The sequence below is a fragment of the Cryptomeria japonica genome, chromosome 6 (genome assembly GCF_030272615.1).
Source record: "Cryptomeria japonica chromosome 6, Sugi_1.0, whole genome shotgun sequence".
In the NCBI taxonomy this organism is placed as follows: Eukaryota; Viridiplantae; Streptophyta; class Pinopsida; order Cupressales; family Cupressaceae; genus Cryptomeria; species Cryptomeria japonica.
Window position 1 is genome coordinate 108,614,593 of NC_081410.1, and position 16,700 is coordinate 108,631,292.

Genomic DNA, 16,700 nt, shown 5'->3' on the forward strand with positions numbered 1-16,700 from the left:
CACACTTAAACCAAATTCAAATTCCCGCCCATAAGACAAATCAAACCAAATTCAAATTGCGGTTGCCGCGCTGTAGAAGTTAAATGAATTAAAAGAAATAGATAGCCATGCATTGATATGGTTCTTCACCGAGTCGGACGCCGGCTGTCAAGAAGCTCATAGAGTTGGATAATGGAGACGAACATGGCAGATTGGGGTTTTGTCCAGTGAAGAGATGATGGGAGATTAGAGCACGCCAAAGGAGCAATGGTCCATAAGATTTTATATTCGTTGAAGATGGCATTTTGAGTGCGGAAATTCATCTCCAATTCACAGGTGAGTATGAGAGCTGTTTCCAAGTTTCTACCATAGAATTCTTATGGCCTTTTGGTAGGACTTTTAGCGAGCCTCAATGCTTAGGGCCTTCTAACAAATAATTCTTCTATGCAGTCAGAACAGGAGAATTGGGCGTCTATGTCAATCAATTTCAAGGATGGATTCGCAGGCAAATACAAAGATTTCTCCGCAACGCTGAAGAAATTAGGATAGATGGCGAGTTATTCTGGCGGGCTTTGGTGGTTTCGTTCCTGAAGAAATTATGTCCGTGGTCAATGATAATCTGCCTCTTTGCCTGTGTGTGCTAAGTTTTTCAGTGGACACTAGGGATTCTACTCCATTTATATTCATTGCATTTTGGGTTTAGTATCTAGACGTTCTTTCTTTACATTTCCTATATTTTTTTAACAAGTTAGTATTATTTGTATAAAATTTAATATTATAGTATATTTTTATAAAATTGTATTTCAAGTTGCAAGGAATTTTAGTGGTAGAATTTATGCTAATATAAGATCTAAGTGTATGAATTATAATCTTTTATTTAAACTAATTAATGTTTATTAATAGATTTAAAAGTTAGAACAAAGGGTAAACATTTTATATAGTTTGTATTTAATTTCTTTTTAAATAAATAGTAAATGCATTATAACTTTTTGGTCTAACTAATTGTGTAGATATTACTTTTCATCAAAATTTATCTTTTTTTTTTTCAAAACTATGCTTGGTAAACTTTTTAACGTGACCGGTGACGTTGGCACGACACGCCTTCCGGCTCCACGTGAACGCTTTTGACTTGGAGCTATGAACCAGTGAAGCCACAAACGAGGGACCTGATCCCCACACTTGTTCAAATCCGTGAGCACAACGACCCAGCGAAGGCACAAGGCCTTGCGAGCACAGTGACCCAGTAGGGAGTTGAACCTTGGTGGCTGCTTCACCAACAAAGTGTTTTAACCGCGACACTACATGTCCGAAGACTCAAAATTTATCTTATTAATCATGATATGTGATATTGATATTTTCAATGATACTTTTGGGCATATTTTTGTTTGTCTTCATTTATACAACATGATCACTTTTTTTTTTAAAGTCAAAGTGATATGGTTGCCTTATTTTTGGATGTTATATCTATAAATAAGATTTGAGGGAGCATGCTACACTTGTATACATTTTTATGAGGGTATCCTCCATATATTTGATATTGGTTCACATACTTATATTTATATTTTTTACACTTTACTATTAGAGGAGATCTAATCTTTAGTTTTTATAATTGTTTTAAGCTACAAATTTTGAGGAGCTCTACATTATATGTTACCTAGTGGATAATCTTTAAAAATTCTATTCTCATAGTTATAATGTTATAGATGATATATTTCAAGGATATTGCATCAAATAGATTCACATGGTATTCAATGATTTTTAAGTTTTTAATATATTTATGTTTTAGTCTTTTACAATGTTATAAATACATAGCAATTGTAGATGGTATTAGATCTTCCAAGCCCTTTTACTATCTCCTTTTTTATCCTTTCACTTATGTTTCATCATTGTCATATGTTTATTTCTAGGTGGTGTTATTACTATAATTGTCATGTGTTCTTTCATGCTTACAAATTAGTGGATATGCGTTCATATTTAGGCTTACATGTTCACATTTTCTATTGTATAAATTCCTTATGCTTATAGGATCTATTTATGTTTATTCCTATTTATTTTATGTTTGTGGTATTAGGGGGAACATTGGGTGCAACTTATTATCCCTTTCCATACGTGCTTACATACTTACATTTTAACAAATTGATTACTTGTCACATGATGTTATTGATGGAAATTATTACATGATTATTATATTCTACATTATCACATTATTTTCTCCAATTATTTATTTCCTATGTGTGCAAATAATTTTAGGAGATCATATGTTATTAGTATTATTATTGGACATAATTATGGTTTTAGTGGTGAGTTCCCACTTACAATAATTGTAAAAAATATCCTTACTTTTTTTTCATCTTTAGGAGTCATAGTTTTGTATTAGATAGGGTCTTATTTATATATTTAAACAAAATCTTATTTCTAGATCACCTAGAGTCCTATTATTTATGTGGTAAAAAAGATCTCTTTATATTTATTTATTTATTGTTCAAGAACAATTTACAAAGTATGTTAATGCATTTTTTTTTATCATTGGCAAATGTAATTTATGTGAACTTTTTATTTTGTGCTTGTAGTTCTTTACATATAGAAATCATTGTAACGGAATTATGAAATTTGACATCATTATCAATATCCTCTTTGTGGGTGTCTAAATATTTTTTCATGTTGGCTACTTGTTATACTTTGACATGCATCTTCATAGTAGTTCACATGCAAGTCAAAATGGGGGTAAATGTAGGGATATGTGTCATACACAGGTTCCAATATTAATGTTTTAAGTTATTTAAACAATTGTTTATTTATTATATGCACATAGATGAGGCATCCTACTTGGAGTGACACTTTATGTCACTTGTAACTTGAATATGGTAATTTGTAAGTCTCTATTAGTATCATGAAAGTTGATAAATGAAACTATGAAAATTTTCAAGGTGTTTAACAATTGTTATAGAAAATGAATTATATGAAGAGTTAAGTGTGAAAAAGGAGAAAATCAAGAAGCCTATTTAAAAAAATAAAGATAAGCACAAGTGGAGCACAATAATTGATAATGGTAGTTTTTATTTGATTGTCAATTAAGTTATCATAAATTGGGAATTAAATTTTATGCATCAATTTGGTTGGATAGTTTAGTCAATGGTTTCCAATAGATGGATTTAAATAATACTTTTATTTTAAGGTGTTCTTCTTTGCTATATATACAGGATTGGATGTGAATATTATGATATATAATTGTAGGTACAATTATCATATTGAAATATCTCTATAATTGTATAATTGTGTGACCTCTATGAAATATTGAGCCTAATCATATTGTAATTAAGTTTACTAATAATATAATAGTCCAAGATTTTGAGGTTAGGTTGTTTTCACAAAATGGTTTCCCATGGTAAAAATTATGTAATCTATTTATGTATTATAATCATTTATATAATTTTCCTTACTATACTATGATTTCTAGTGTGCAATAAAGAAATATTTGACAATATAAAGGTACGAGATTTGAGAGATAATAACAAGTTAGGATTTCATACAATCACTTATCAAGTAATAATGTGAGGTTTATAGTCATGTTCATCAAAGATACATGATACATAATTATAAAGAATCTAGTAGTAGATAAATCTCATGTGATCAAATAAAAAAAGCTCGTCTATCTAGTTTTCTATAGAAACCCTAGAGTACAACCAAGTTAGGTTCAAGGATGTGAATGAATTTTCCAATCAAAATAAGTGTAATAAATTATGGTTATATGATATGTTTCCAAAAAATATTTCCACCATATACTATGTCATTTGTATATGGTGTGCTTCTCATATGGCCAAGGTTATGCTAGGTGTCAAATCCATGTTGTGCCAATTAGCTATCATGATCTTATGGAGTAAACATGGTCATATTTTCGATGTTAGAGCTAAAGTGATCATATTATTATAGGTACATGTGTTTCCCAAATGAAAGAAATGCACAATTCGAAGAGGTTGATTTAAAAGATAAATACTATTGTTAAAGTTGAAATATACTCTTCAAGTCATGTGACGTGAATAAATTGTAAGTGTGTGTGTGTATGCATAGCTATCTTATACCGAGCTGTGTAGATATATTATAATTTTTTCTTATGTAGTTGTGTGTGATGCCATTATATTTGAGTGTCTTGTCCATGTGTGCAACATATTAGCAATCTAATATGCATGCAAGGGGAGGTTGTAGTACAAATTAAGATTTTGTTGAGATGATACACATGAGCGTGATTTGCAAAAAAAAATTATGGGTCAATATGCATGAATCATTTTTCTAATTGGTTTTTCCACATGGTTTTTGTACCTTTTGTTTGGTGATACCACAGTGGTTTTCACCTCCAAAAATGACTATAAATTAAGGCCTTAAGCTTGTGTTTTCCATTGAGTTTGGTTTAACTATGTAGGTAATAAGGTTCTGACAAATTTATAGAGGTCCACAAAGAAGTGCATTGCTGTTGTAATCTTCATTGGATTAATCTTGATTTTATATTTGTAACTTTACATTTGGTTCAAGTTCATATTGCAGCTTCCTTCACCTTATTTTACAACAAAATGGAATCAATGATTGAACTTGGTTTTGAATGATTTGAATGATCTAATGAGTCTCCAAAATATGAAGTCTATTTAGTATGTTGTGTTTTTTTTCCTTTTCTCTAGTTATTCTATTTTTCATTTATCATTTTGGGGTTGCATTAGTGTAGCACCTAGTTTTGTATTTGAACATCTATATTTTGTTATGTTTTTGATTAGGGTAAACAAGTTTTGAGGGGACCAGAAACCCCATACAACAAGTTTGAAGGGACCTAAAACTTTCAGATAACACAGGGATCCAAACCCAACAAAAGGACACATTGCAAGCAAATAGATCAAAGACGCCCATCAACCAACACTAAACAGAAACCAATAATATTACCAAGTTGATAGATCCAACGAAACTAAAACACCTAGTAGATCATGAAGATAGAGAACAAGGGTTTTTCTGGCACCCTCAACAAACAAGCAGGGTTTTCCTAGGAACCCTTAACTTGAAGCAAAATCATCAGCAAAACCATATCCTAACCAAAAATAAAGACTGGCTAGATTGGGTCCTTGAAAATTACCAGCATCCAGTGTAGCCTTGAAGAAAAAAAAATAAGTGGGGTTTTCCCAGGCTCCCTCAACCTTAAAAGTGGGTTTCATAGGGCTCCCACAACCAGTAGAAACATGGGGATTTTGGAAGGCTTCCCTAACCTCATCCCTGGGTTTTGAAAAGACTCCCAGAACCACAAAAAAGGGTTTTGAAGTGGATCCCTTAGCCACATTGAGTTGAAATGGAGGCCAAAGAATAACAACATCTAAGCCAGCAAGCATCCCCAAATCCCCACCTCAATAGGGAAAGACAAAAAAAATCTTGAAAGCAAGGATTCAACAATCAGAAAATGAACCTCCAAGACCACCAGCAATAGACCAACAATAGACCTCGAAGGCATTCAATAGTCAAACCCAGAAATAGACCACCAGCAACTAGGGTAATCCATAGTCTTCCCCTTATTCCTGCCAACAGACATCACAACCACCAAATCCACCTTAATAGGACAATGATTTTTACCAAACCCCACCATCTCAACCTTAATAACAGATGTGGTCACCTCAATAGGAAAGGAAGGAAACAACCCAACAAGGTGAGATATGAGAGACAAAAGCCGAACCAAGGGGATAGATAGAGAAAGATCCACAATAGGGTATAAAACCCCCTTTAGAAGAGCCAGATCCAGAACCCAAGGCACAAGACATCCCAAAGGGAATACCTGAGATATATCACCAGGGTCCCAGATAAGAGGATCCACTATTGTACCCTAAGGGAAAGAAATAGAGGCATCAACAAAAGCCTCAACCCCAACGATCAAAGCATAAACAGGAACAACACCCATCATAGAAAGCATGGAGACCTTCCTGCACCACCAAAGGATGCCAAAAACCACCTCACACTCCCACCAGCACCAACACTAGGAGGAAAGAAGCCAAGCATTGACAGAAAAAAGACTCTGTCAGCAACGAAACAGAGGACCAGGAGCCTGCAGAACAATAAATGAGCCGCAAGGGCCAGACCCCCTCCAAAGACCTTCCACGTAGGAAGAAGTCTCTGTAAGCCAACCACAGGGAGCTCCATGTGCAGGAACAAGGGACACAACACTCCACAATCCATGATCAAAAAGGAGAAAGCGAACCCCAAACAGAGGATCCGTCACAACTCCTCCGCTATAGGCAAGGCCATCCAGGACCGCTGCAAGGCAACACTCCGAAGGGAAATGAAGCAAGAAACCAACCCACAAGGGGAAGAGATCCTCCTCCCCATCTCCATCATCATCTACAAAATCCTACACCTCCTCAACCGAAACCCTCACTCCACTCCCGCTCGCGCTCATGTTATTATTACACATATATATAACATTCATAATAAGACCCTTTTCATGTGGGACCCTTTTCCTATCTTAGAGGAGCATACATAATAAGGAAAAAAGGAAAACTAGGAGTCTTACTTGAGAGTGACTAGGAAGTAATTGGCAAATAAGTGAGCAACTCCAAATCCACAAACACATCAACTGAGCTAGGATGAGAAGATTCAAGAATGGGTGGCTTTGTATGCTCATAATTAAAGAAAACCACAAAAGAACCTCTGGTGGAAGGGTAAATATCCATTTTCCCCTCTACTAAAGGAGGCCATGACTTTAAAATCCAAGAGTGCAAATAAAGAAGAGAAGACCAAAAATGATAAGATCTATACATTAAACCTTCCTAGTGAGAAAATATTTGCATTCAATCTCTTCTCTTCCCAAAAGAATCACAACAGTAGTAGAAGCATAGGGAATGATCCTCTTGATATAGCCCTTCACCTTCATAGAAGCACTAGAAGTAGTAGAGGCATGTACGACATGAGAAAAATAGGTTTTTGGTAGGACAACACCAACTAGGGAACTAACAAAATCCACCAATTTCACTATAATTATAGTCTCAATTGAGCTAGGAGGTAGAGGAACCACCACACTAGTAGAGCCAAAAACCTTGAAACCAAAAATAGGGCTTAAGGATGCTGCTACAGTTGAAGTAGTCTTACCCATCAAACCCAAAACCACTACTAGAGTCAAGGTAGTGGAAACCTTCTAGGTGAGAAACAAGTATTCAAAAGGAACAAAAGGACATTGATATATACTCTAGTTATTGTTATGTTTCTTTTCTCATGTTGTTGATCTAATACCCACTAGATTATTACTATCTTGTGCTACTATATTTGACCTTGAGATTGATCATATGGTTGTGAAGATAGATTTCATGCATAATTACTTGAGGGAATAAAATATTATACACCACTTATAAATCCTTGCAATTAGAAAGATAATGAATTTTTTTTTAGTTAAATAAATCTATATATGGTCTCAAAAAGCGTCATAGGTTGTAATACCAAAAGCTTCATTCATATTATTTTTTACATTAAGATCTATTAGGTTTGAATTTTATCATTATGCTTATACAAATAATATGGTAATTAATTTATTGTTATCACCTTATATATTGATGACATGTTGTCATTTTGTAGTAATAATGATATGATTAGACTTGAAATGTTAGCTTTATTTATAGTTTAAAATGAAAGACTTGGTTTTTTCTAAGCCTATCTTAATGGGTAGATTAAATGAGATAGAGCTAAAACAAATGGTTGGATTACAATATTGCAATTTTCTACCTTCCAATTTAGTAAAATATAATGGTAAAAAAATTGAATACCTTGCACTTTTCTTGTCCTTTTTGAACTCAATTTGAATCCTTAGTTCAATGACTATTACAAAATTTACATGCTTCAATATAAAAAATTCATATAACCTAAACCTTACCTAATTTCACCTACATAAATCCCCAAGGATTGTCCTAATACTCATTACATCTATTCATTATCTCAAATCAAATTTGTGGCAACAAAACTAACCCAAGTTAGTTTCATGAGTGTGAGAATGACCTTAAAGTTTCAAATTTTTATATTTAAAAACCTAATCCCAAGACAAATCCCTCCAAGTAGATATTATGGGTATAATTTTAAGAATGAAACATTTTTATTTCTGTGCTAAAGTATATATTAAAAACCTAATCCCAAGACAAATCCCTCCAAGTAGATATTATGGGTATAATTTTAAGAATGAAACATTTTTATTTCTGTGCTAAAGTATTGTATATAGGGACAAATCTTAACTTATTAAACCACTAAAGAGACATTTTGGAATCACATGGAGAGTGTAATAAAGAGACAATTTTTCATCATTAGATTACATCACCACCTTAGACATCAATACATATTTGATCATTTATTTCATACCATTGAGTTCATAACAAGGGTTTTACCAAAAGAGAACACTCATAAATTAGCAAGATCCTGGCGTTTTTCGATGCTACCCCTTTCAAACACAAGTTTTAAGCATCAAGATGAATAGATTCTACAAATCAAATTCAAGAAATATAATTTCATGTTAAAGGTTTGGATCCATCAAATATACATGCACCAAGATCAATTAGATTGTCATGACAATGAACTTGAATAATAGATAGATTTTTAAATACATATGTGCTTGTTCGAGTATAAAAAAAATAAGATTTTATTTTCCTCATCAAATATCTAATAAAAAATTATTTGATTTTTTAAAATTCAATACACGCATGTTATAATTAATGTAATGTAAATTTAATTATTCAAAATTAAGTATAATTTTATTTACAAAATACAAAATAAAAATTTGAACATATCAATATTGGTATTCCATTAATTATTTACAAAATGTCAATAAAAAAATGAAAATATCAATATTGGTATTACATTTAATTTTTATTGTAATTATACTTATTATAGTTAAAAATAAATTGTCCACGTTCTAAGGTTAATCGAACTAATAAAGGTTTTAAGGAAATTATTAAAAAAATTCTTAATATATAATATTTCTCTTACCATATATTGACTATTTTGTTTTATTATTTTTAAAATTAGCTTGTTAAAAAAAATTTATTATTTTTAAAATTAGCTTGTTCATATCATGTCATTTTATCAGTTGCATTTACTATTGAGAGTTGGCGTGTTTGGCATTGCATCACGAGAGCATATGCAATGAATGCTAGCCAGCCCAAAATCTGCAAAATCTTCTGCATTCAATGCTTATTGAATGCTTTGTGCCAAGTTTATTGAATGCTTTGTGTCAAGTTTATTTCATTTTTGACATTGAGAAACCTAATTTTCATTTTTAACATTCTACTACTTAACAACGAGCATTAGTAAGTATTTTTGAGCTTCAGAAAGGATTGTTCAGGTATGGACTTCTTTGTTTATGTCTGAAATTTTATTTCTAAATTTCTGTTTTAGTTTTGATCATTGTCTCTAAATATATGTGCTAAAGTATTTCAAGTTTGTTTCCAACAGTTGCTGGCAGTTGCTATATATATCCTTGGTGAAAATTTTTATAAGCAACATTTGAAGAAAAAATGTCTGTTAGGTAATAAACAAAGGGCCAGGCATAGTTAGGTGTTGGTTTTAACCTGTATACGCAGTGGTGGTTGATTTTGATAGAGGCATTGTATCAGCAAGAGATTTTGTATCAAGGTAAAATAACTGACAATGTCGTAAAATTGTTCTCCAAGCTTTGCCCTAAGTCCAGACCCCAATTCTCGCATCTGCTATTTTTTTCAAAATTGTTATTGTAATAGCAATAAAATGTGTGTGAGCGCATATAAGGCTTTGATCTTTCCCTCGCTGAAAACCCATCTTGACAGAGGCAAGTATTTAGTTTAGTTTCGAAATCCTAGAGATTTTGCCTCATATTTCTCTTTATTTGTTTGCTTTGCAAGTGCAAAATAAACTAGTTTCTGACCCAAAATGTAAGTTAAGAACTTACTCTTTCATAGATTAACACACAGCCAATTCTATGACATAGATATGCCTCACAATCTCATTTTTTCCAAAACTCCTTCGCCTCCCAAAATGTTTCTCCAGTCAAAACTTTTCCCTCAAAATGATGGTCAAAAATCTTCTTAGCGATTATTGTGAAGTCTAGCATAACATTTGAAAGCCTCAATCTATGACACATTATATTGAAAAACAGAATCGCTAGATGAATATGAAACTACCTTCTGCAAGAGTTCCTAAGCATCCAAGCTTTTGCCTCGTGTGACTCCAAGCACCAGTTTCTCCAGCCTTGACCTTCTCATCTAGATATTACTCAAATTTCATCTTTTTTATGTTACTATGCTTCATATAGGCCAATCAAACATCAACCATTATCGAATTAGGAAAAAATCGCTTAATGTTTGGCAATTTCCATGGAAAACGCTTTATAAATTCCTAGTTAATACTTCCCGGCGATACAAAGTTTTTGTATTTGGCCACGACATCCATACATACCTGGTATGTGGATTCTTCTACTTTCTCCACGATTTACTTCTTGCAGAATTCATTTTGTAGCCACGTTTCATGAGGTCGGCGTAGTTTTTATTCAAAAATTCATAGTCAAATAAATAAGTCAAAACCTAAATTTCTATTGAGATTTTCAATCCCACTCAGGTTCATTTATCGATATATCCTTCGTGTCAACTAAATGCTAGCCCTTTTAAAACTTGAATACAGACGTCAAGAAGTTTTAAAACTAGAATACAGACGTCAAGAAGCATACAAGGTAGAGAAGATTTTTTTACTGAATTAGTTTTAGAGTACCCATCAATTAACTTTGAATGCAAATTAGAGCAAAATATTGAATTTGCATGTAATATGATTCAGTTCTAAATGTAAATCTAAATCAAAAGAGCAAATCGTATGTAAAAGTAGTCACTTACAGTTTCTAATTCTCTTTATATTCTCTGAGAGTTTTTGAAAGATGGCTTAAAGTGGAACAAGAATTTTTAATTTTAGTTTAGAGTACAATGGAAAATGTGTTTGGAGTTTTGTTGGAATACTTCAATAAATATCTTAGGCTTTCATGATATCAAAATTCGTGTTTAATGCTTCTATGCAATTTTTGTAGGATACTCAAATATAACATACATGTTTTCAATTTAACTGTTCTATGTTTTCTCTCAATGCAATTTTCTGTTGGCATACTTTTCTTCTATTTGATTAAAACTCTTTAGAGTTTCAAAAAAATGCAATATTGTGTTAAATCATTGTGTAGGGCTCTGAATACTAATCATGAACTTTCACAACATGCATTTTTTCCATTTAACTCTTTCTGTCTTTTGCTACAAATGATTTTGTGTCACATACTTTTGGTGCATTTCAATTTATGTATTTTAGGCCTTTTCAACCTGCAATTTTTATGTGAAGTTTTGGCGTTGATATAATTCTGGAACTATTGTCTACAATAAATAATACTTATTCCATGTATTTGGATCTTGTATGCATTTTTGCACTGATGTTTTCCAGAACTTATCAACACCATAGTCTGTATTAACAGGAAAAAGAAAAGGATCTTCTAAAGCATCTTGCAAAGAACAAAAACTAAGTTTTCTTAAAAACGTAAGGTTTCCAATATTTAGGATTCCTACTATTGTTCTTTATCAGATGCTCTGACTATTATTCTAACCTCGTTGCTGGTTTTTAATATTATCAATCCTTTCATCCTTGCTTCCACTGAACACCTGAATTTAGCATTCAATTTAATTCTCAAACTTACTCAACTTCGGTATTCTAAGTGATGGAAATGGGAGCAATGGAATTCAACGTTATCCAGCATCTCGGCACAAGTTCTAGGTATTTTATCCATGCTCCAATTGTTCTAATGTTCATAGGAAAATACATATTTTGCTAATATTTTTAACCATTAAGAGATTTTTATTAAAATGTGACAGATGCATTGTCTTTTTTCCCTGCGAAGTTACCACAAAATGTGGACTTTAATGATGTGACATGGCGACTAGTCCGAAATAAATAAATGAAAAAAGAAATTCAGATAAGCAAATTATTTAGTTATCATTTGATTGGTCTATACTAATTTCTGTAGGCATAAAATTTAATTTTGCTCAACGAAAAAATATAGATTTTTTATGGACAAAAAATTATATATTACTCTCCTTACATAAAATTTCATTCTCATCGGCCGAATGATTTTTTAATTCTATTTCTCTCTCAACTTCCATTACTCTTTTATTCCTGAAAAAAGGTACACCTTGTTTTTACTGTTTGTTTTTACATTACTGGGGTAATAATTACAGAGAACATGGTCCGCCGAGGATTCTACCAAATTTAGCGAGAGGAGTTTTAATGCATATGGCAGTATTAGTACCATGGGTGAAATCCCAAAAAGGGAGAGTATAAATTATTTCTAGTGAAAGGAATTTTAATGTATCAATTTAAGAGACTTTTTTGCTCCTCGTGAACATATTCCCCTCTTCATTGAGGCAAGTGGGTTATGGCATTGAGTTTGTACACTTAAACATTTAATATTTTAAAAAAATTTAAAATGATTTTATTTTATTTTAAAATTTTAAAATTTTCTGTTAGAAAATAATTTTTTTATTGGAAAATAATTTTAAATGTTGATTGATGGTTTAAAGGTGTATTTTAAGAAGAAATTAGACAAATAATTTTAATTCTAATAAATCAAATGAGTTGTGTAACAAATGTACAACATTAGATAAGAAAGTGAAAATGCATAACACATCTTATATTGTCAATTCAATGAAATCATATAACATGGAAAAAAAATAACATAAAATAAATTGTTTGTTTGAGAAGTAATTTATTCAAAAAAAAAAATTTTAAACTTTTTAAACTTACATTTTTGTAATGGAAATTAAGGAGGGATTAAGAATTCTTGTTTGATATGATATAAATTTTATTTATTTGTAAATAAAGTATAAATATTTAAAAATGTATAGTCTTTTTACAGTAGGTAAGAGAAGGGAAAAATTTAATCATAAAAAATTGACAATTTTTAAACATCATAAATATCTAGTAGAGAGGTAGATGCACTTTTAAATGTGTAAGGATTAAAAATGCATTTTTCATGTAATTTTACCAGTACAAACATGCTTCATAGCTAAAGTATCCATTATTCTTCGAAGGAGGTGCTTCAACAATTTACAACTTACATGTAGTTATAGGTTACATAATTACCTTGCTCTAACTCTAGAGGCCGAGTAGAGTGTGCTAAACTTGAAGGAAAAAAGACCAATATTGTAAACTAATAGTCATGGGAAGCTATGTAATAAACTTGAGTCAACCAATTTTCCAATTAGATTTCCAGTGGCTTCATAATTTTTCTACCACCAAGAATAATTAAAGACAACTATCCCAAAGGTTGACCAAATTAACTTCACTATAGAAAGCAACATCTTACTTTTGAATATTCACTTTTGTAAAATTCCAATTTGCTAATCGGTCCAATTTGATTCTCTTCTAACTTACTATACCTCACTAACTCTTGTATCAAATATTTTAAATTGCAAGCCCACACATTCAGAAAATGACATTACCCTATAATATTTTAATAAAGCAAAGAATCATGCCCATCCATCATTTTAAGACAACTTATCTATGACAAAGAGCACTCAAGAGTTCAAAGTCAATATTCTATATGTCATATTGGCTCTTACATCAACAACCTATTTCTTGCACAAGGTCACTTTGACACCTATTGTCTTGTATTCTATTATATCAGTCTCAACTCTCAAGTAGTTAACATATCATAAATTCATTGTCATCATATGTATGTGTTATTTTTCCCCTCCCCCTCTCCCTCTATATCTATCTATATCTTTCTCTCTATCTCTCCTTCTCCCTATATACTTATCTGCATTTTTATCTCTTTCTCTCTATCTCTCTCTTGACCTTTCTCACCCTCTACCTTTTACTCTCTATCTCAACTCTCTCTATCATTATATCTCTACCTACTAAAGGTAGGAACTTGACGCTTTGTGTCTCTTGTTAAGAATGTGGTTTGCAAGCACATTGTACAACGACACACATATCCCACTCCCTGTAAAGGCTCTCCTTCCACTCTCACATGATTTTATGCCCGGAAACCACTTGTCTATCCCATAATGCTCTCTTGCTAGCTTCCACATGCCCTCCAGCAGAGCCATGACATTGGTTTCTACAGAGCCTTGCCATTTGGAGCTCGCCATTTTCTCAGAAGAGGACTAAACAAATGGGGATTGTGAGGTATTTCAGCAAGAGCAGTTAGAGAGTTTTTAGGAATATTTAAAGCTGGTGGTTCAGTGTTGTAATTCAACTTAAAAATTTAAGCTCTTAAATTTAGGGATGCTGACAGTTTCATGAATTTGACCATATTTTCACTTTTAAACCGTATTTGACAGCTTAAAAAGTTATGAGACTTGACATGCTATTTTCTTCTAAAACCATATATATATGACACTTGAATTTTTAAACCATATTTTCACTTTTAAACCGTATTTGATAGCTTAAAAAGTTACGAGACCGTATGCATTGACATGTTATTTTCTTCTAAAATTGTATATATGACACTTCAATTTTTTAGTAAACCGTAAAAAAATATAGTAGATAATATATATCATATAATATTATAATTTATAATATTGATATATATTCAAGAGTGTAGTTTTTAGATTCGTTTGTGTTCAAGATTTTTGCATCATTAAGAAAGCTAAGTCTGCCACTTATTTTTGCTAATTTTTTCCTCAGCGACTCAAATTGTTTAGCTTTAAAATTCAATTCCCTCCCATGAAGGATATAAATAAGTTCTAAGAGATTTCCAGTATCCATCATATACAAGAGTGTAGTTTTGGATTCGATTATGTGTAAGATGGATTGTGGAAATCTCTTACAAAATGATTAATATATATGTTTAGAATGTTTATTATTAAAATACAAATTTCTTTAGAATATTTTGAAATGGAAAGATATAGTTGTTTCCAATTTTATAATATTTTAATATGAATTTTTAAGATATTTCTATTTTTTCATATGAACTTAAAAACTTGTCATAATTAAAATATTTTAGAATATATTCTATCTTCATATATGAATTTAGAAACTTAATAAATTTAATTTTTTAAATATATTTAATAAGATTGTCATAAAACTTGTGATAATATATAAAATTTTAAAATTTAGACATTTATTATTAGTAAATTAGTAATTATTAATTGATTATCATTTAATGTTAATGTATAATATATATTATTATATTAATTTAGAAACCTACTTAGTAAATTTAATAGTTTTGCATATATTACCAATTTATCATTGTTTTCTAATTGTTTATATTCTTTTTTTATATATGAAATATCTATCTATGAAATGAATAAAGAGAGGACAATGATCTTCATTTCTTTTCAAGAATCTACATTTTCAAGTGGCATACATAATTCCTAAGTTGGTGGGGCAAAATCCAGCCCCACCCCATTTTTATCTGCTTAAATTTAGAAGGCTAAAAAGTAGGGGCTCTATTTTTTTGTTGTTGAAAAGATTCGAAATAATATTGTAGCAAAACAATATTTTTCCAATCAGACCCTTTCCTTAAAAATAGAGCTTAAGTCCCCATCATGCAATACCTACCTTTCAAACACTCATTCACCTATTCAAAATATTTTGTCAAACAATTGCATGTAGTATCAAATAAATAATTATGACCATTCAAAGTATTTTGTCAAACAATTGCATGTAGTATCAAGGCAGTCGTTATGTTGCGTGACCTTGATTTCTACGTAACCCTGCCATTTTCTCTCCCAAGGATTAAACGAATGCAGTTGGTAAGATATTGAGGACGATTGAAGGAATACATGAATCTTTTACATAGGTGGTGTTTCTTATATGAATGCTCAGAAGCGGCAAGATGATTGAAATTGTTTCAATTGTTCATTTTTTACCACAGTACCCTCCCTTTCCACTTGCAAAACACGAGTTTTCAAGAATCTATCTATGACTATATTAGGGGAAGGGCACCAGTAGTTGAGCACCCTAACTTCGTGCTTCTCAAAATCTTATGTGGAAATTTCAAATCCCTCCCAATTTTTTACAGTAGCTTACTTGGCAAGTCCCCTGCTTATAACTAAGCTTTCAGTGCCACATCATCAAGTATGGTGCCACATTAGCATGCTTTTTGCCAAGGTGTCCAAAACAACCCAAAAAAAAGTGAGACCAATAGGCATGCAAAAGATGCCCCAATAGTTGTGCAACTGATGTGGCATCACCTGATTGGTTACTTTTTACAATATTAGTACATTTCCTAACAACTATTGGTACATTTGCTAAGGACTATTGGTACATTTCCTAACAAAAATTGATATTTTATGTTTCAAACAATAGGTTTTATTTATTCAATTTTTGGAACAAAAGGTATCAATAACCCTCACAACAATTGGTACATGCTCAACTACTAGTGCTCTTCCCCTATTTTATCTGTGCGGGAATGCCTTCATAAGTGACGCTTGTCCCCAGATGGTAGGGGAAGTTTGTACTGTTAAAACGTTTGTACCATAAAATAAAAAAAAGACCGATTTCTTCCCTACATAAATGCTCATGCTATTGATTTTGAATATAAGTAAAGAATAAACAATAATATAGTGATTGTAGTACCCCTGGCCTAATCAATTTCTAATCTCGGTTTAATCTTGGTCAGTTTATCTTAATATAATGTTATAGTCAGATGCTTGATTTAATGCATAGCTGTTGATGAGGTTTTCACACTAGTTGTATGCAAGTTGTTTAGTGTTCCTATTTCG